Consider the following 21,351-nt stretch of genomic DNA (forward strand, 5'->3'; position numbering starts at 1 on the left):
CAATAAACCTTCCATTGGACTGGCTAGACAGAAACATTGAACACTCTGTTCAAAATGATTCTGCTCACAGCCTTGAGGATTTTCTCAGTAATAAGATTACTTTAAAAACTACTTTTCAAAAATCCCTCAGATTTACTACAGATTTCTTCTAATTTGACAAAAATGGGATAATATAAGAAAGGTATACCTTTTTATCTGAGTGTGAGATGGTAGTATAGATGTATAGCTTTTGCTGAATGTAAATTTTCTCTGGATGTTACTGTGAAATGAAAATATCTATTCATTAAAAAACTAACTTTATTTTTGAGCCTATATATTAATCTATTATAATTGGATTTATATTTTAGATTCAGATTAAACTATGTAATTTGAGTGCCTACTATGTGTCATATGTTCTTATATTATTTCATCAATCTTCGTAACAATCTTTTGTCATAATTCTAATTTTCTTGGTGAGTTAACAGGCACAGAGTGAGATTAACTAAAGCTGAATCTACTTCTTCTGACCTGTCCAGAACTTCCAATATGATTAGAAAGATCAGGCTTCCTCTTCATACCTTCAAGCTGGGAGACTAGCCTGCCTCTAGTTTCTTAATCATTTGTCTTACAAATAGTAGACAAAAGAGACCTCTTTAAGTGACTTTTTGTTTATATCACTCCCCTGGCTAAAGACCTTCTAAGTAACTGTTCCCAATCCATTTTAAAGTCAAGTTAATACTTTGAATTGGAAAGCTAACAGCTAATTATTTGATTACTTGATTACTACGATTTGACACAGTATTTATTTTTCAAAGCCACATCACTCAGAGTTCTGTCCCCTAACTACGAAGCCTCCTTCTTGTTTCCTACCATTCCTTCAGAAATCTGTTTCAAGTTCAAATCTTCCCTAAAGCCATTCCAGACTAAAGACAAACGTCCCCTCATGCAGCATGTTTATATACTCACTCATATGCATACATAAATACCTACAGCTGATCATGTATGTATATCGTGGGGATTTTTATTGAAGGTGGTTGCATATAGTTATTGTGCTTCAATCATCCTTTGTAAATGTATATGAAATATTGTAAACTAGAAGTCCTTTGTAAATTTTAGCTGCCATCCTCTTTATTTTCTTCTACTATAAGCACCTTGAGGGCAGTGTTGCCATTTTAGTTCACCACCTGGCTTGTTATGGTTCTTCTAATATGGCAGGTGTTCAATAAATTGCATTGAATAAAGATCTGTGGTTGACTGATCAACTTCTCGTCAAGTGAAATATATTTAATATTTGCCTTGAGTTTACAAATGGTTATGGTCCTTCACAAAGGACCATACTCAGAATCATTCTAGCCTTGCAAGAATCTGACCAACAATTTTTAAATACTAATAAAGCGTTAAGTGCCCTAAAATGAAGACTGTCTCCTACCCACATGGAGTGTTTTCATTTTTATTACCCTATCGTTGCACACATATCACACTGGAATATGATTTACATACTGGAACCTTCCAACCTCCAACCCAGCAGTCTTGCACTGGCCTTTGTGTGCTCTGTTTTCTTTGTGAATCACAGATTAGAACTGCAGCCTTTCTGACCTGCAATAAAACTCACAAGTTCCCTTAAACATAAGCTACTATACAATGAATGTCATTGAAGGAAAAAATGAATGTGAATTCTACCTGACTGATTCTTTTCAGCTTTGGGGTGCTGTGGTTAGAAAGATCAAATAATGCCACTTATGTCAGGTAGTGCCAGGAACTTCAGGTCTCCATAAATTTTGATCCTGGAGATCACATGACAGAATTAGAAAGAATATTTTTCTCTGTCAAGACTTTAGACTTTTTTTCTTAAACTTCAGGCCCTCCTACTCAACTTGCTGACACTTCTCAGACAAAGCAAAATCAGAAGTCATATTTAAAAAGAGGAAGTGACACAAGATAAATGGCTGGAAATTAAGCTCACTACTGGAAAATGCCCTTTAATCGTTTCCACTAGAATATCACACTGTGGTTTGTTTGTTTTCTTTCCTTTTCTCTCTCTTCTTTTTTATAAGACTAGATTTTGGAATATAAATATTATCTACAACCACATGAACACCCAATAAGGGCTTATGTGAAAATACTAAGATTTATTAAGATTACTAAATAGGAGGGTTCTAAAATCAACTTCTGTAGATACACTTTTATCATTTTCAAAGCTTTTTAAGAAAAAGGATCTTATTTACCACTGAAAAATACTGCTATAGGACTATTTCCTCACCACACAGAAAAGAGATATATACATACAATTACAAACTATTATTAATTCTGTTTGTCTTTTTCTACATAAAAACTCAGGGAAGGTAGATTCTCAACTTTAAAATATATGTATTTTATATACACCTTAGTCTCATCCATTTTCTTAAGAAGTATTTCTATAATTACATAATACTCATTTGCTTCTATCCTAAACACATTCAAAGCACTTCTAACTCTCTTGACTTTATGATAGTAGACAGTGATGGGGGGAAATAATTTTATCCCATCATGAATTATGGTACTGGTTTTAATATCCTTTTTAAATTATTTTAAAAATCAATATACTTTGCCTTTTTAGAACAGTTTTAAGTTTACAGAAAAAGAGTTCCCATATTTTATTCCCCTCCCCAGATGCAATTATTAACATCTTGCACTGGTGTGGCACATTACCAATATACTTTTAAAATATGTTTTTGGTAAAGTGAATATTAAGGACCAGGCTATGCTTAATAGATACTGAAACTGCATTATTATTTTTTTCTTTAACTTTTTTTTTTTTTAAACATCTTTACAGGAGTATAATTGCTTTACAATGGTGTGTTAGTTTCTGCTTTATAACAAAGTGAATCAGTTATACATATACATATGTCCCCAAATCTCTTCCTTCTTGTGACTCCCTCTCTCCCACCCTCCCTTATCCCACCCCTCTAGGTGGTCACATATATACACTACCAGATGTAAAATAGATAGCTAGTGGGAAGCAGCCGCATAGCACAGGAAGATCAGCTCGGTGCTTAGTGCATTATTTTTAAATGAACTTTTTACCTTTATATTAAAGGTACACAAAAAAGATCTATATACAGTTATGACTGTATTTTTCTGCAAAAGATATAAATAGAACATACATAATCCTTCCCATTTTCATGATCTTCTATAAAATTTTAAGTCTGCTTTGAAGCTTTCTTTTAAAAACACATGCGCACAACAGTTTGTTTATTTTCTGAGGCCCACATGGGCACTTTGCTTCACAAGGTACTAACTGCTCTGACTTTGGCCCAGGCTCTTTGCTGTGCTGCTTGTCTCTGCCTGCTGCATCTGTGTCTACATATCTTGTGGGATCACTCGGAGCCCTGTTGCAGGTCCTTTCAGCTTCTTTCAAGACTAGGCCTCAAGGAGTCTAACCAAAGTCCAAGTCACCCACATCAGTTACTCCAAAAAACTTACCCTGGTTGGAATCTGCCTTCCACTGACATTCTGATGCAAAATTGCCGGCAACATATTCCCTCAACTGAGGATACATGGTTTGTAAAGGTGTGAATTCAAAAGTTGTTGATAAGTAACCGTATAAGAACTTCACTATTAATTTTTGTCAGGAGACAGTAAAATAATAAAGACCATTTAACATTGTTCCAAAAACAGCAAGCACTTTCTGCTGCAGGGTAGAACTCTCTGTAGTGCCATATTGAAACTAAGCTTGCTCAACTGGTTACTGAGTGCCGTCCCAAGTTATTCAGCTAGAGTTAAACAGAAGTATTGTTTTTATCTAAGAGTATAAAACCCAAATTCATATAGCAGTATGTAATGTCAGCAACACAGGTCTGAGATAGGGGGAAGGAAAAAATGGTAGAGATTGGGAGTCTGATCCACAAAAAATAATAAATTAAAAAAAAAGAAAACCATGTTTCAAAAAGACACATGCACCCCAATGTTCATTGCAGCACTATCTACAATAGCCAGGTCATGGAAGCAACTTACATGTCCACTGACAGATGAATGGATAAAGAAGATGTGGTACATATATACAATGGAATATGCTCAGCCATAAAAAGGAATGAAATTGGGTCATTTGTAGAGACGTGGATGGACGCAGAGTCTGTCATACAGAGTGAAGTAAGTCAGAAAGAGAAAAACAAATATCATATATTAACGCATATATGTGGAATCTAGAAAAATGGCACATATGAACCGGTTTGCAAGGCAGAAATAGAGACACAGATGTAGAGAACAAACATATAGAACCAAGGGGGGCAAGGAGGGGTTTGGAAGAATTGGGAAATTAGGATTGACATATCCACACTAACATATATAAAACAGATAATTAATGAGAACCTGCTGTATAGCACAGGGACCTCTACTTCACTGTACGGTAGAAACTAACACAACACTGTAAAACAACTATACCCAAATTAAAAAAAAAATGTTGGTGTCTTATGCCTATTCTAATAAATCAAAGATATCATTTATTCCAATGTGGGATTCTTTAAAAAGTGATTTGTCAATAAAATATATTTAGAAGTAACACTTTTAATTCAAAAAGCTAACTAAAGCACATATAAATTTATAAAATGCATTTCAGGTAACAAGGGAAAGAATCACATTTAAGAAAAGATATACATGTAATGTTACATTTTTAATCCTTTAATAGTTTTTATAAAGATCAACAGCCTTCAAAACTGATTTTGTTAATATTATGCTAATGTAGATTGATCAATTTGTTTCCTGCCTGTCCTTATATAGCAGTGAGATGAAATATGTCTTTTGGTAATTGTCTTTTGTTTGGGAATCACTTCATTTACTGTTGTTCTCTATCACTGCCAGTAAGTCAACATCTATATCATATATTTCCTCTTCAAAATATTGCTCAATAAGCTTACCTCACCTACACAGAATATGTGAGGATTAAAGAAACATTTGTAGTCTTGAAAGTCACTTACCACTCATTAGCAAATATTTCCACCAAAATTCAGTGTCACATGGTGGAAACAGCCTACATTATGTCTACATGGTAAAATTGGATTCTGTTGAATGTTGGTGCTATTTTTTCAATGGCTTTGACAATGTTAGGGGCTAGAACACAGACTATTAGGGTATCAGAAAGCCCATTTACCTTTAGGATGGCCCAGTGAGGGTTGATCCAAGGCAAGAAGAAAAGATTTCCCTGCTGTGTGCCAGGGTGGTACCACATTTATTCTACTGACCAAAAGGCTAGAGCCGAGCATGTGCACTTTACAACCCATTGCTCCTCTTATCTACTGTGAGATGCATCTGGTTTCTTGGCAGGGCCACTTCTATCATAGCTTCTGACACCACCCAGCTCCCGGAACAGTCCCCAACTACCTGTCTTCTCCTGGTTTTCCTGAAGCTGCAGAGCTGCTTTCTCTCACATTAGGGTTCCCCTACCCTCACTATCACTAGAATCCCACCTGTTCCAGCAGTTAAGTCCAGGCTTCTGCTGAACTGGTTCAACTGAAAGCATTTATTTTATATCTGAAAGTGTAATAGGTGTTAGGAAGCCAAGAATCATTACATGTTGATTTTCACTAAAGAATACTTTTTATGGTGAGAAAGAATGATAATAGAGGAAAAGTAATAAGTGCTTCATATCATAAGAGACTTAACAAGTATCTGAGAAGTTTTTCATTTGTTTTGTTTTTACTCAAAGGAAATTCAAAATCTTTAGCTTTATCAGTCACCCTACCCTCTTAGGAGATTTCTAATAATAAGGCTTGGAAATTGGTTTCCCAAAAAAAGAAGTTAAACACCTATACTCATATTTTTAAAATCAAATGACAAATCCTACTGCATATTTCACCAACAGCTTAGGATGAGAATAAAATGAAATAACTAACTTAATCTGATTTTCTTGGAAACCTAGATAGATGTATGATATGCATGCAAATTTTAAAAACCATTGGTTACCTCATGTGGCATTTCATTTTTTTTAATTAATTAATTTATTTATTTATTTTTGGCTGTGTTGGGTCTTCATTGCTGTGCTGCGGGCTTTCTCTAGTTGTGGCGAGTGGGGGCTACTCTGTTGCGGTGCACGGGCTTTTCATTGTGGTGTCTTGTTGCAGAGCACGGGCTCTAGGAGTGCGGGCTTCAGTAGTTGCAGCACGTGGGCTCAGCAGTTGTGGCTCACGGGCTCTAGAGCACAAGCTCAGTAGTTGTGGCGCACGGGCTTAGTTGCTCCACGGCATGTGGGATCTTCCCGGACCAGGGCTTGAACCCGTGTCCCCTGCATTGGCAGGCGAATTCTTAACCGCTGCATCTGGAACGCTGCATCTGCATCTGCATCTTAACCTGCATTTCATTTTGCTAGTTTTTCTTTTGAGTTCAAATTTTATCTACTTGAACAAATGAATTAAATTTGCAGTTTTGTTTTCATTGTAAAACTTATAAATGTATATTCATTTTTCCATGCATAAGATTCAAATTCTCTTGCCCAAAATAATGATCAACTGTTTTATTAGAACTTAGTAGCATTCTAAAGAGAAAGAAAAGCATCAAAGGGAAAATTTACAGATATTACCTACGGGGAGGACTCTGAACGAATTCATATTTATCTGTTGGGGAACCAGGTGGTTTTTTTTTTTGCAAGTCCTGTCATCTGTTAAAATAGGGTCATGTTGATACTTCCAAAACACAACTGCTTAAAAGAGGGAAGTTTATTTGTGGGATGAAGTTGTATTTTAACCTCAATTTTTTTTTCTTGGTTACTCACATAACCTCTAACTATAATTCCTACTAATGTTTGAGACAGATGAAAATTTTCTCTGCCAGTAGAAAATTAAACTGATCAATGGAACAATGTACAAATGAAGCATTCAGTTTACTTTCTCCTTAATTTTCTCATCCGGAGCTCCTTTTCTGAGTAAATCCCTCTGGCCATAAAATTCACTGAATCTACTATACACCAGATAGGTTACAAGGATCCCAAATAACTGATTTAGAAGGTTGCTTGTTATATTTTGAAAAATTACTCCTTGCTAAAGTCATTAACTTGTTTCAGTTAATAAGGAGACTATAAGAGGAATTAAAAGTAATCCTTAGTCATACAGCTGATTTTACATTTTTCTCCATTTTACATTAATTAATTTACTTCCCGCTTATTTTTATATCGTGGCCACATTATTCACCTGTTCTTAGCTCTGGTAAAAGATAACAAAATACTTTTTCCTAAAAGTGATACATATGTTTGGTAGAATATAAATAGTAGAATTGATAAAGATATTTTTACTCCCAAGATATTTCCCTACTCTTCTTTTTCTTATATCTGAAGAGAGAAAAGGTATATCTACCCTAGTTAAAAAAATTCCCTGAAGCCTGAAAATCTTCCAGCTGTCTTGAAAGAAGGAAACTTTGTTTTTTGACTCTTTTTCCTGTCTTATGGATAAGAGCCCGGCTGTTTTCATAAACAGTGGCCAGCTGTTCAACTTTTAATACTACTCTTCAACAGTCTCCTACTTTTCACAGGGGAAACAGATCTTCACTGCATCTTTTTCTCCTGCCTAAGTTAAGAAACTCATTGAGAATTTTGAATATAAAAGCTTCCTAAACCAAGACACTCAAAAACTGTACTCAGCTGCTGGTCTGAACGTAGACGTTGCCTGTAAGTTTCAACCTCCTCTTCATATTTATTAAGTAGATTGTTCCAGATGTTTCGGAATTTTTAGAGTAAGAAACTATTAAAATAAGAGAACAGCTGAAGGACAAGTATATGCTGGGCACTTACGAGAACTAGCCAAACCACATACATTTATCACGTGCGTTGGCAAAGTTGGCTATGTGGAAATGTTGTGGGAACAACCGATGCTTCTAGACTTCACTACCTGTTCCACCAAGAAAAGCAGTACAGTTGTACAGGGTGGGAAAGCTTATGGTCAAAAAAAGTCTGCCTCAAAGAATGATTAGAACACAAGCAATACAAAGTCCTAAGTTGATCCATCACATAGGAATCTAAATGCTTTATCTTTTTAAATGAAGACTTACTGCAAAGGTGGAAAGATAGAATAGGAAAGAATGGAAAGAAAAGGAATAAATAAAAATATGGATGAATTTTTTAAAGCAGATTAAAATAGACTTAATTTTTTCCTTAGATGTTTCAAATTGAGGAACAATATAAATTATGTTCAAATAAAATATTTACTTTTGTGCAAAAACTTTTGGGTGAAGAAAAGATCACTATTATAACAGAATCCACATGATGAGAGTAAACATCCTGAAAAGATCTCCTATTCTTATCAAAGGATGATTACGGATATGGACATGGACATAAGCAGTGATCTAGAGATATCGCCTTCTTAAATGTAGACTATCATAGACAGGGATTATATGAGGATGAAAGGGGAAAGGAGATGAGAGGGGAAAACTGAAAAATATTTTCTACATGGTATTTCAAATACTTAATGAAGAAAAATTCCCAAATGAAAAACTGTTTAACCATTATTCCCTCATAATATTATGTATTACTTTTCAGTGCAATACATATATGTTAAAAAAAATCTTTCTAATCGTAAAGGTGTTACATGAAGTCCAATGTAACTTAGAGCCTGTTTCTTGTGATGCTATGTGTGTATTTTCTTTACTAAATCAGTGCCGATAAGTTTGCAATTCCATAGAGGGCTTTGAACTAAGGAACTATAGCAAACGGAAGGATAAATATCAGAAGGTTTCCTGCTAAGTAATTTAAAATGTCAACAGAGTGTGAAGTTTAAGCATCCTGGAGTGTTCTGAAATAAGATTATGGGCACTTTTTCTGAATATTTATAATTAGGTCAATCGGATCAACCACTAAAATAATCTGATTTTTTAAAAATTATAATTCAGGTACCCCTATAATTTGTTAAAAGACAAAGTGCAAACACTAATTTTACAAAAAGAAACTTGTGTCTGATTTAAATTGTCCTTAAAATTTAGAATGTGAGGCTTCCATCAACTATGGATTTGCCATGGATGTATCCTCTCAGGAAGGAAAGGAAAAGTTCAAATATCAAGAATAATTTAAAACTTTTGAAAAAGAATACTATTTTAGATTTACATAAAATTTCTCCATGTATAAAACACTTTGACAGCCATAATATTACTTGATTTTCTCAACAACTCTGTGAGGTTGACAAAGAAGTATAATTTTTTCCATTTCCCAAATGAAGAAGCTGAGGCTCCAAATGATTTCATGTCTTGCCTTAGAACAATATGCTAATTAAACTGAGACTTAAATACCACCCAGTTTCACCTAACTCCAATAATCCTTCATTCCTACATCATCTGCCAAAAACAGCTACGTAGGAGATGAAGGGTGACCAATTATTAAAAATACCAGAAATTAATGGACTGTTTTTGCTTTCTAATTAAAACTTTTCTTTTGGTACGAAGAAATAAGATAATTCAAGAATATTGAACATATAAAAAACATTTCTTCATTACTTTGATTCTTTTCCAATTCAAGGATTTTAATGAAATGGCTGTTGGGGATGATATTCATATCAAACCTATGAGTATGGTGGTAGCCACTGCAGTTTAGAATAGCAGTTTCTTTTCTGGTTAATTACTAAGATTTTAAATATTTCATATGGGAGGATTTTTTTGGGAAAAAAAATGAAGTGAACCTAAGATTGACTGGAATTTACAAGCTCATTTAAAGAAAAGTCTCAACTATTTTTTCTTACAAATGTAATACCTCCCCAGATGGCAGTCTTTGTAGTTTGTGGCACTGATTCAAAAGGCATATTAACTGCCACTCTCCTTAGCTGCATCAAGTATTTACAGGCCTCCCCTCAGAATGGGTTCAACAGTAATTAAAATAACACCCTTCCTCTGGGGTGAAATTACACTTGAAGAGTTTGGGGATGTTTTTTTTTCCTTCCTTTGGGTAAATAAGTCCTTCTGCCAAAAAGTATGAGAAAAAGTTGAGAATGGAAAGATCCTGAGAGAAAGGAGACAGAGGTGTGTGGCAGGATGGGGATGGGGGCTGTGGGTGTGTGTGTCGGTGAGGGGGAGAGGAGGAGAAAGAGAGAGATTCAAAATAGTACACCAAAGCAAGAGTCCCATAAACTATGTTAAAATGTGAGTGTTTCTTTCATTCTCTACCAGACACTGATAGACAAACAGGTTTAAAAAAAAAAAAAAAAAGCAAGGGGGAAAAATACCATTTACTCTCTGCAGCAGCAGGAAATCAAGGAAAGAAAATAAACAGGGTTTGAATTGTGGGCCTTTAACCTGCTAGTCAGACAGTTTCATTCTGCATGTATTTGTGTGCTGTAGATGGCGAAGGGGAGGTAAAAGGACAGGGGCCTTATGGGATTCTTGGGACTCCCACAGCTACCAGTCCAGCTGTACAAACACGCACAAGCTTTGTTAAGGTACAGTGGGCAGCAGGCTGCAACTGCTGAGCTATCTGACCTATAAATCCCTTGCAAAAGCTCCACTTGAGGGGAAGCCAGAAGTTATGTGTAAATGTTTTATCCAGCCAGAAGCTAGCTATTGGTCATTTCCGTCTCCTGTCTCTCTCTTTCTTTCTCTCAATGGATACTTTGGCTACATTTAAAGTAGTATGTTTAGATACATAAATGACCACATCTTAAATTCTACTTTCCTCTAGGCCAAACAAGAAAGGGAATAGTAACTCAGAAGCTCTGTGTTCCTGACTTTACAGCTTGGGGCATATGTTCCAAAATGATGAGCACTCAACTTAGGCAGAGCAATAGAAATTTCTGTTATTGTTCTTTTCTTTAAATTTCTTTTTCAAACTCAGTAGGTGCATCACTTTAAAATTACCATCAATCTACATATATGTTTTACTTGACACAGGCTGGAGGCATTTGAGATATTCCCTTAAATATGACACCACTTACACTTGCCCAGTTTTTCCTTTTGCTTTTAGCCTCATTCACAACAGATAATCTTAACAGGCATATTATATCTTGAGGGTAAACAATGCGGAGGTTCTCAATGACTAACCCCAAGGAGAACCTTCCTGAGATTTTTTTCTCTTTTCTAAACATTTCTGAACTCTAAGTGACCTCCTTTTATGAAGCTTCCAAATGGCATCTAAACACCTTAAACACTATGCACTTAGTAAGCTATCTAGACTATTAAAAAACTGTAGAAAATGACACAAAACAATGACAAGTGAAGGAGGCTAAATTTAAGCAGAAAATGGCTTTTATAAATATTCATAAAGCTAGAGAAGCCTCTGTTGAAAATACCTGGAAGCCCCTTTGGGCTTTCCAACATCCTAGAGAGACAGAAAAATACAATCCATACTAAAAACAAAAAACACACACCAACATGGAGGTGTTTACTCTATGTATATGCTGCTCTGAGTTTAATAATTTTGGTAGCACTCGAACAATAGTAAATATTCAAAGACACTAAGCAAAAGTGGCATTTTTCTGAAATGTCACTCTGTGATAGTCTAAAGATTTTCTTCACTGACTCCTTTCATTACACTAAGCAAGAGACTAATGGCGTGGATAGCAAGACGTAAGCAATGGCTCTTGCTAGCTTACCAGACTACGCACTCAGGTAAAGATGACAAAACAAGCACACTCACACAAGTAACACACAGGCCCGAAAAAAGAGAGATACATCAGGATAGTAAAAATGCCTAACAATGGAAATTCAGAGGTGACAGAAAGTACTTACAGACAGGGGAAGTCAATATAAATTATGCCTTGAACATCGTCATCTTCTTGGAAACGTCCTATGAAGGACTGTGAATAATTAACATCACATTAAAATAAAACAGACAACTGATAAGAACCTACTGTATAGTACAGGGAACTCTACTCAATACTCTGTAATGACCTATGTGGGAAAAAAAATCTAAAAAAGAGAGGATATATGTATATTTATAACTGATTCAGTTTGCTGTACACCTGAAACTAACAACACTGTAAATCAACTATACTCCAATAAAAATTAATTAACCCACCCCCTCCCAAAAGGATAATAATGCAAAGGAATAGGGATGACTTGTGGCAAAAGAGATAAAAGACTAGATGGAGTAAGTAACTTCCTATTTAAAAGGGTTGTAGCTCACCAAAGGCAACCTAAGAAGAGGCAGAATCCTGCTTCCTGGCAGGATCTGCTTATCTGATACAGATTCAGTTTGTTGTGTTTTTTTTTTAAGATTTTTTTTTTTTTGATGTGGACCATTTTCAAAGTCCCCACTGAATTTCCTACAACATTGCTTCTGTTTTATGTTTTGTTTTCTTTTTTTTTGGCCGTGAGGCATGTTGGATCCTAGCTCCCCAACCAGGGATTGAACCCACACCCCCTGCATTGGAAGGCAAATTCTTAACCACTGGACCACCAGGGAAGTCCCCAGATTCAGCTTTACATGACCTCTAGGAAGTGAGAAAAGTCTAGTATTGTCAACGTTATCCATAAGTTTTCTCTAATTAAATTGATAGATAAATAATACAATTTATCTTGCCATCATTTCTTTCTAGTTAGTTCCACAGGTCAATTATCTGTGATCTCTATATACCACCAGTAGTCTGAGAAACAGCAAATAAATTCCCAATATATTCAGACTTCAGTAATAAAGTGTATAGCAATTCCGACATTCATAAATGAAGATGATGTTAGTGATCATTATTTGTGGTGGTTGTGGCTTGACTATAGCTTACCTATTGTCTCTTGTCTTGTCTCTGTGAAATAAGAATGACATAGACAATATACTGGCCAGGACACAGGGTAAATTCAGGAGAAAAATGAGAGCACAAAGTCACCAAGGATAAAGCTCTGATCAATATGACAATGACCCTGAACTTCAACTAAACACATGGTAGGACATCACCATACTCTGTCATTCTTTTGCTTCTTTTCTACACTTAAAAATTCGTTGTTTCAATACCACAGATATCAGATATAGAATTTTATCTGATTTAAACCACTTTGAAGATTCAAATAAAGAGAAGAGAACACTCTTAGGTAAACACAAAAAAGGAGGAACCAAATTTAAAATTATAAATAGAACAGATATAGCAAAATTAACCATAATCTTCAGTGGAACAATTACTGACCTGAGACTTAAGATATCAGTTGCTCTCGTGAATGCTTCTGTGATACCCAGAAGTTCCCCAACTGATCTTTGCTTTTCTTTGTTCATCTGTAAAACCAGAAAAACAATTGATTTCACTCCCTACCTCATATGGATGTGAAAAGATTTTAAAATAAATTGCAATATTATTATTAACATAATGCCTTGTAAAACTGCAACTAATTACTAAAAAATAATATAAAATAATGCAGCACATTAAAAAGTTATTAATGATCCACCCACAAGCAAACGTGATTAAGACCTTTTAAATTTCACAAAATTTATCATTTAGATTCACTAAAGATGCCAAATACCAAAGACAAATTATTATTACTTTTTATTATTTCAAAATTGATGATGTTATTGTACTTGTTGTTCTCCTCCTCCTCCTTCTTCCTCTTCTTTTTATTACAAAATTTTTGTCAGACACTGACACAGCAGAGTATACTAGAATTCTGATTTAGTGGCTTCAACTTTTTTACTTTGTTCATTTTTCTCAACTAAGACTAGTAAAAATTTTCCATTGAATTCTAAGCTCTATTACTCCTACCATCTTCCTGGAATACAAACTTGGTAAGTGATAAAATCTTAATTTTTTTAATATTAGAAAATACAGATTAATATTTGATTAGAATAACTGACAAGATACTCCATAATGCCCCATAATACCAATATTTTCAATGCAACATGATATACAGAAACAGTAGTTTTTAAAACCTCTGACCAACAGAATATTCATCTTAAGAAAGTATTTTATTCTCAAACTCTTCCAAAAAACTAAAGAGGGGGGAACACTCCCAAAGTCATTCTATGAAGCCATCATCACCCTGATACCAAAACCAGACAAAGACACAACCAAAAAAGAAAATTACAGGCCAATAGCTTTGACAAATATAGATGCAAAAATTCTCAACAAAATATTAGCAAACCGAATCCAACAACACATAAAAAAGATCATACACCACAACCAAGTTGGATTTATCCACAGCAAGGATGATCCAACTTATGCAACTCAATCAATGTGATACACCACATCAACAAAAGACAAAAAACACATGATCATCTCAACAGATGCAGAAAAAGCATTTGATAAAACTCAACATCCATTCATGATTAAAAAACTCCTTACAAAAGTGGCAATAGAGGGAACATATCTCAACATAACGAAAGCTATTTCTGGCAAAACCACAGCCAGTACAACACTCAACAATGAAAAGCTGAAAGCCCTCCCACTAAAATCTGGAACAAAACAAGGATGCCCACTCTCACCACTTCTCTTCAACAGAGTATCGAAAGTCTTAGCCACAGAAATCAGAGAAGAAAAAGAAAAGGTATTCAAATTGGTAAGGAAGAGGTAAAATTGTCATTTTATGCAGATGACATGATACTATATACAGAAAACCCTAAGCACTCCACACAAAAACTACTAGAACTGATAAACGAATTCAGCAAGGCAGCATGATACAAGATTAACATACAGAAATTGGTTGCCCTTCCTTATCCTAACAATGAAATGTCATAAAGTGAATGTAAACAAACAATCCCTTTTAAAATCTCATCAGAAAAACAAAAACAAAACAAAAAACCTTAGGAGTAAACCTCACCAAAGAGGTTAAAGACATATGATGAGAACTACAAAACATTAATAATGGAAACTGAAGATGATTCAAAGAAATGGAAAGATATCCCATGCTCTTGGACTGGAAGAATTAATAGTGTTAAAATAGCCATACTACCCAAAGCAATCTACAGACTTAATGCAATACCTACCAAAATACCCATGACATTTTTCACAGAACGAGAAAAAGTAATCCTAAAATTTATATGAAACCATGAAATACCCAGAACTACCAAAGCAATCCTGAGGTAAATGAACAAATCAGGAGGCATAATGCTCCCAGACTTCAGACAATACTACAAAGCTATAGGAATCAAAACAGCGTGGTACTGGTGCAAAACCAGATACAGGGCTCAATGTAACAGAATGGAGAGCCCAGAAATAAGTGCACACACCTAGGGATAACTAATCTTCAACAAAGAAAGCTAGAATATAAAATGGGGAAAAGACAGTCTCTTAAGCAAGTGGTGCTGGGAAAGTTGGACAGCCGCATGTAAATTAGTAAATCAATGAAGCTACAACACACCCTCACACCATACTCAAAAAAAAACTCAAAATGGCTTAAAGACTTAAAAATAAGACGAGACACCATAAAACTCCAAGAAGAGAACATAGGCAAAACATTCTCTAACATAAATTGTAGCAATGTTTTCTTAGGTCAGTTTCTCAAAGCAATAAAAATAAAAGCAAAAATAAACACATGGGACCTAATGAAACTTATAAGCTTTCACACAGCAAAGGAAACCATAAACAAAATGAAAAGACAATGTATGGACTGGGAGAAAATACTTGCAAATGATGAGACCAAGGAGGGCTTAATTTCCAAAATATATAAACAGCTCCTACAATTCAATAACAAAAATAAAAACAACCTAATGGAAAAAGAAGGGTGAGCTGTGACAGGGTGAGAGAGAGTCATGGACATATACACACTAACAAACGTAGTAAGGTAGATAGCTAGTGGGAAGCAGCCGCATGGCACAGGGATATTGGCTCGGTGCTTTGTGACAGCCTGGAGGGGTGGGATAGGGAGGGTGAGAGGGAGGGAGACGCAAGAGGGAAGACATATGGGAACATATGTATATGTATAACTGATTCATTTTGTTATAAAGCAGAAACTAACACACCATTGTAAAGCAATTATACCCCAATAAAAATGTTAAAAAAAAAAAAAAAGAAAAGAAAAATAGGCAGAAGACCTAAACAGAATTTCTCCAAAGAAGATATACAGATGGCCAATAGGCACATGAAAAGATGCTTATGATCACTAATTATTAGAGAAATGCAAATCAAAACAACAGTGAGGTACCACCTCACACCAGTCAGAATGGCCATCACTGAAAAGTCTACAAATAACCTAAATGGGAAAAGAATTTGAAAAAGAATGGATACTTGTATGGGTATAACTGAACCTAATGTGCTTGTACACCTGTAACTAACACATCATTGTTAATCAATTATACTCCAATATAAAATAAAATAAACATTGTAAGTATACAAATAATAAATGCCAGAGAGAGTATGGAGAAAAGGGAACCCTCTTACACTGCTGGTGGGAATGGAAAATTGGTGCAGCTACTATGGAAAACAGTAAGGAGGTTCCTCAAAAAACTAAAAATAGAACTACCATATAACCCAGCAATCCCACTCCTGGGCATATATCCAAAGAAAACCGTGATCTGAAAAGATACATGCACCCCAATGTTCACTGCAGCACTGCTTACAACACTCAAGACATGGAAGCAACATAAGGGTCCATTGAAAGATGAATGGATACAGAAGATGTGCTATATACATACACACACACACACACACACACACACACACACACACACACACACAAATATTACTCAGCCATAAAAAGAATGAAATAATGCCATGTGCAGCAACATTATCATACTAAGTGAAGTAAGTCAGACACAGAAGGGCAAATATCATGTAATATCACTTATATGTGAAATAAGGATATGTGGATATTAGTCTCTGTATCCAAAACTCCCTCTCCTTTCTCTTATAAAGAACTGGCTGGTGAATGACAAAGGCTGGAAAGAATGTGGAGAATAGAGAATGCTCCTACACTATTGGTGGGAATGTAAATTGGTGCAGCCACTATGGAAAACAGTATGGAGGTTCCTCAGAAAAAACTAGAAACAGAGTTGCCATATGATCCAGCAATCCCACTCCTGGGCATATACCCAGACAAAACTATAAGTTGAAAAAATAGGCATATTCCCACAACTAGGGCACCTGCTGGATGCTGCTTGGGGACCTTGACACCCAAGGAGACGGGAGGAACACCCAAGTAACCTGGTAGGACATGGGGGGACTGAGGAGGGAGAAAAAGTGGAGGCCGGACAGGACTGACACCCCTGAGGAGCGGCTAAGGGGAAGAGGGGTTCCCACACCTGGAGGAGCCCTCGGGGGCTGGGATCGGGGGGAGTGAGCCCAGTGTTTCCCCTGCCCAATAGACGGGGGAAGTCTGCCCAGATCTTGGGCCAGGTTCTACTCCCTCAGAGGCCCCCTCCAGGCCACATTGCTCCTGGGGGCATAGGAGTGAGGTTGGGGCAGAACAGGAGAGGCATGCAGGAGGGGCCCTCCAGGACCGGAGGAGCTGGAGAGGAGCACAGGGCATTTGCCCCACCCACTCAAGTCCAGGAAGCCTGCGGGACTCCCAGGTGGAGTCCCCCACCCTCTGAGACCAGAGGCGGGAGGTACACCTGGGCCCCTTCTGTTCTGTTGAGCCTAAGCCCCACCCCCCAAAACCCCCAAGGCCTTTTCCAGCCCTATGGGTCCTAAGCATAGGCCCCATCCACCACGTAAACCCCACCCCTGCTTAGGCCCTGCCCTCCACAGCCAAGGCCTTTTCCACTTTTTTTCCTCCTCCTCCTCTTTTTTTACTATTGTGGTTCTGTTCTACCTTCCAGTTGTTGTTTCATCTATATTTTTATTTTTACATTCTTTCTAACATATCTGTTAGTCTCCTAGTCTACTTTTATTTTTTACTTTGTTATTATTCTCTCTCTTTTTTTTTTTTTTTTTGCCACCCCACATGGCTTCCGGGATCTTGGTTCACGAGCCAGGGTTGGGCCCAAGTTCCTACACTGGGAGCTCCGAGTCTGAACCACTGTACTAACAGAGGACCTCAGTCCCAGGGAATACTCATCAGAGTGAGGTCTCCTGGAGGTCCTCATCTCAGCACCAACACCCAGATCTACCCAAGAGCCTACAAACTCCAGTTTTGGAAGCCTCAGGTTAAACAACCAGTAAGACAGGAACACAATCTCACTCACCAAAAAAAAAAAAAAAAGAGACAACAAAAAAATGTTACAGATGAAGGAGCAAGGTAAAAACCTAAAAGACCAAATAAATGAAGAAGAAATAGGCAATCTACCTGAAAAAGAATTCAGAGTAATGATAGTACAGATGATCCAGAATCTCAGAAATAGAATGGAGACACAGATTGAGAAAATACAAGAAATGTTTAACAAAGATCTAGAAGAACTAAAGAACAAACAGATGAACAACATACTAACTGAAATGAAAAATATACTAGAAAGAATCAATAACAGAAACACTGTGGCAGAAGAACAAATAAGTGAGCTGGAAGACAAATGGTGGAAATAACTGCCAAGGAGCAGAATAAAGAAAAAAGAATGAAAAGGAATGAAGACAGCCTAAGAGACCTCAGGGACAACATTAAACACATCCACATTCGAATTATAGGGGTCCCAGAAGAGGAAGAGAAAAAGAAAAGGTCTGAGAAAATATTTGAAGAGATTATAGTCAAAAACTTCCCTAACACGGGAAAGGAAACAGTCACCCAAGCCCAGGAAGCACAGAGAGTCCCATACAGGATAAACTCTAGGAAAAACACACCAAGACATATATTAATCAAACTAACAAAAATTAAATTCAAAGAAAAAATATTAAAAGCAGCAAGGGAAAAACAAATAAAAAACATACAAAGGAATCCCCATAAGGTTACTAGCTGATTTTTCAGCAGAAACTCTGCAGGCCAAAAGGGAGTGGCAGGATATATTTAAAGTGATGAAAGAGAAAAACCTACAACCAAAATTACTCTACCCAGCAAGGAGCTCATTCAGATTCGATGGAGAAATCAAAAGCTTTTCAGACAAGCAAAAGCTAAGAGAATTCAGCACCACCAAACCAGCTTTACAACAAATGTTAAAGAAACTTCTCCAGGCAGGAAACACAAGAGCAGAAAAACCCAAAACAAACCCCCAAAACAAACCAAAAACAATTAAGAAAATGGTAATAGGAACATATATATTGATAATAACCTTGAATGTAAAATGGATTAAATGTCCCAAGGAAAACACACAGACTGGCTGAATGGATACAAAAACAAGACCCATATATATGCTATCTACAAGAGACCCACTTCAGACCCAGGGACACATACAGACTGAAAGTGAAGGGATGGAAAACGATATTCCCTGCAAATGGAAATCAAAAGAAAGCTGGAGTAGCGATACTCGTATCCAATAAAATAGACTTTAAAATAAAGACTGTTACAAGAAATAACGCAGGACACTACATAATGATAAAGGGATCAATCCAAGAAGAAGATATAACAATTATAAATACATATGCACCCAACAGAGGAGCATCTCAATACGTAAGGCAAATGCTAACAACCATGAAAGGAGAAATCGACAGTAACACAATAATAGTACAGGGCTTTAACACCACACTTACACCAATGGAAAAATCATCCAAAATGAAAATAAATAAGGGAACACCAGTTTTAAATGACACAATAGACCAGACAGATCTAATTGATATTTATAGAACATTCCACCCAAAAGTGGCAGAATACATTTTCTTCTCAAGTGCACATAGAACATTCTCCAGGATAGATTGCAACTTGGGTGACAAATCAAGCCTCAGAAAATTTAAGAAAAGTGAAATCGTATCAAGCATCTTTTCTGACCACAATGTGATGAGGCTGGAAATCAATTACAGTAAAAAAAAAAAAAACAAAACAAAAAAACTGTAAAAAACACAAACACATGGAGGCTAAACAATACGCTACTAAATAACCATGAGATCACTGAAGAAATCAAAGAGGAAATCAAAAAATACCTAGAGAAAAATGACAATGGAAACACAATGAGCCAAGGTCTACTGGACGCAGCAAAAGCAGTTTTAAGAGGGAAGTTTATAGCAATACAATCCTGCCTCAAAAAACAAGAAAAATCTCAAATAAACAATCTAAACTTACACCTAAAGGAACTAGAGAAAGAAGAACAAGCAAAACCCAATGTCAGTAGAAGGAAAGAAATCATAAAGATCAGAGCAGAAATAAATGAAATAGAAATGAAGAAAACAACAGCAAACATCAATAAAACTAAAAGCTGGTTCTTTGAGAAGATAAACAAAAATGATAAACTCTTAGCCAGACTCATCAAGAAAAAAGGGAAAGTATGCAAATCAATAAAATTAGAAATGAAAAACGAGAAATCACAACTGACACTGCAGAAATACAAAGGATTATAAGAGACTACTACAAACAACTATATGCCAATAAAATGGACAACCAAGAAGAAATGGATAAATTCTTGGAAAGATACAATTTTCCAAGACTGAACCAGGAAGAACTAGAAAATATAAACAGACCTATCACAAGAAATGAAATTGAAACTGTAATTAAAAATCTTCCACCAAACAAAAGTCCAGGACCACATGGCTTCACAGGCGAGTTCTATCAAATATTTAGAGAAGAGCTAACACCCATCCTTCTCAAACTCTTCCAAAAAATTGCAGAGGGAGGAACTCTCCCAAATTCATTTTATGAAGCCATAATCACCCTGATACCAAAACCAGAAAAAGACATCAGAAAAAAAGAAAATTATAGACCAATAACACTGATGAACATAGATGCAAAAATCCTGAACAAAATACTAGCAAACAGACTCCAACAAGATATTAAAAGGATCATACAGCATGATCAAGTGGGATTTAGCCCAGGGATGCAACGATACTTCAATATACACAAATCAATCAATGTGATACACCACATTAACAAATTAAGGAATAAAAACCATATGATCATCTCAATAGATGCAGAAAAGCTTCTGACAAAATTCTACACCCATTTATTATAAAAACTCTCCAAAAAATAAGCATAGAGGGAACCTACCTCAACATAATAAAGGCCATATATGACAAACCCACAGCAAACATCACACTCAATGGTGAAAAACTGAAACCATTTCCACTAACATCAGGAACAAGATAAGGATGTCCACTCTCACCACTCTTATTCAACATAGTTTTGGAAGTCATAGCCATGGCAATCAGAGAAGAAAAAGAAATAAAAGGAATACAAATTGAAAAAGAAAAGTAAAACTGTCACTGTTTGCACACGACATGATACTATACATAGAAAATCCTAAAGATGTCTCCAGAAAAATACTAGACTTAATCAGTGAATTTGGTAAGTTTGCAGGATACAAAATTAATGCACAGAAATCTCTGGCATTCCTATACACTAACAACAAAATATCAGAAAGAGAAATTAGGGAAACTATCCACTTTACTATCGCAACTAAAAGAATAAAATTCCTAGGAATAAACCTACCTAAGAAGGCGAAAGACTTGTACTCAGAAAACTATAAAACACTGATGAAAGGTTTCAAAGACGCCATAAAAAGATGGAGAAATA

General features: G+C 36.0%; 1 long non-coding RNA gene across 2 annotated transcripts in view; it reads right to left on the minus strand.

Annotated features, from left to right (window-relative positions):
- LOC109548846 (uncharacterized) overlaps positions 1 to 21,351 on the minus strand; it is a 410,544-nt gene that overhangs the window by 206,031 nt on the left and 183,162 nt on the right. For both annotated transcript variants that reach the window (XR_002175017.3, XR_002175015.3), the window contains exon 2: positions 13,029 to 13,114. This is a non-coding gene — a long non-coding RNA (uncharacterized lncRNA). The remainder of the gene's footprint in view (positions 1 to 13,028; positions 13,115 to 21,351) is intronic.

This window comes from Tursiops truncatus, chromosome 9, assembly GCF_011762595.2.
Source record: "Tursiops truncatus isolate mTurTru1 chromosome 9, mTurTru1.mat.Y, whole genome shotgun sequence".
NCBI classification, from domain to species: domain Eukaryota; kingdom Metazoa; phylum Chordata; class Mammalia; order Artiodactyla; family Delphinidae; genus Tursiops; species Tursiops truncatus.